Below are 524 nucleotides of genomic sequence, written 5' to 3' on the forward strand. Positions count from 1 at the left end.
AGGAAGAAGGCCAAGGAGGGAAATTGAAAATAATGTGTAAACGCTGCACATTCTTCCTACTTTCAATGTTCATCCTCTTTGGATAAGTAATGCAGACCATTCCCCTTCTTTTATTAAATTATTTTAATTCTCTCTCTTATTTTGCTTTCATTCCTATCAACTTTATCCCTCTTCTTTAATAACATCTACAAGGAAAAAGCAAGAATGAACAAACTTAAACAAGTTAAATACCAAGTACACACTGGATGCTGAGGTGCACTTAAGCCTGGAGAGAATAAATTCCAGCTATATTTATGGTAGTAGCAATATCTTATATGTACAGTTCATTACCTATCACTGTACTTACATTTAAATATATGACAATGAAACACATTCTTTCTACTTTGAAAACCAAAGGAAAAATAAATAACTTGTGACAAAGGAATGTTTATTAATTAGTCTTATTAATTATAGTAATTATGCATAAAATATTGTGGCTGAAAATTTAAAAATACTGAACAAATCTTTCAAAGTATTAAATTTTT

Source organism: Penaeus monodon, chromosome 15, assembly GCF_015228065.2.
Source record: "Penaeus monodon isolate SGIC_2016 chromosome 15, NSTDA_Pmon_1, whole genome shotgun sequence".
Taxonomy (NCBI): domain Eukaryota; kingdom Metazoa; phylum Arthropoda; class Malacostraca; order Decapoda; family Penaeidae; genus Penaeus; species Penaeus monodon.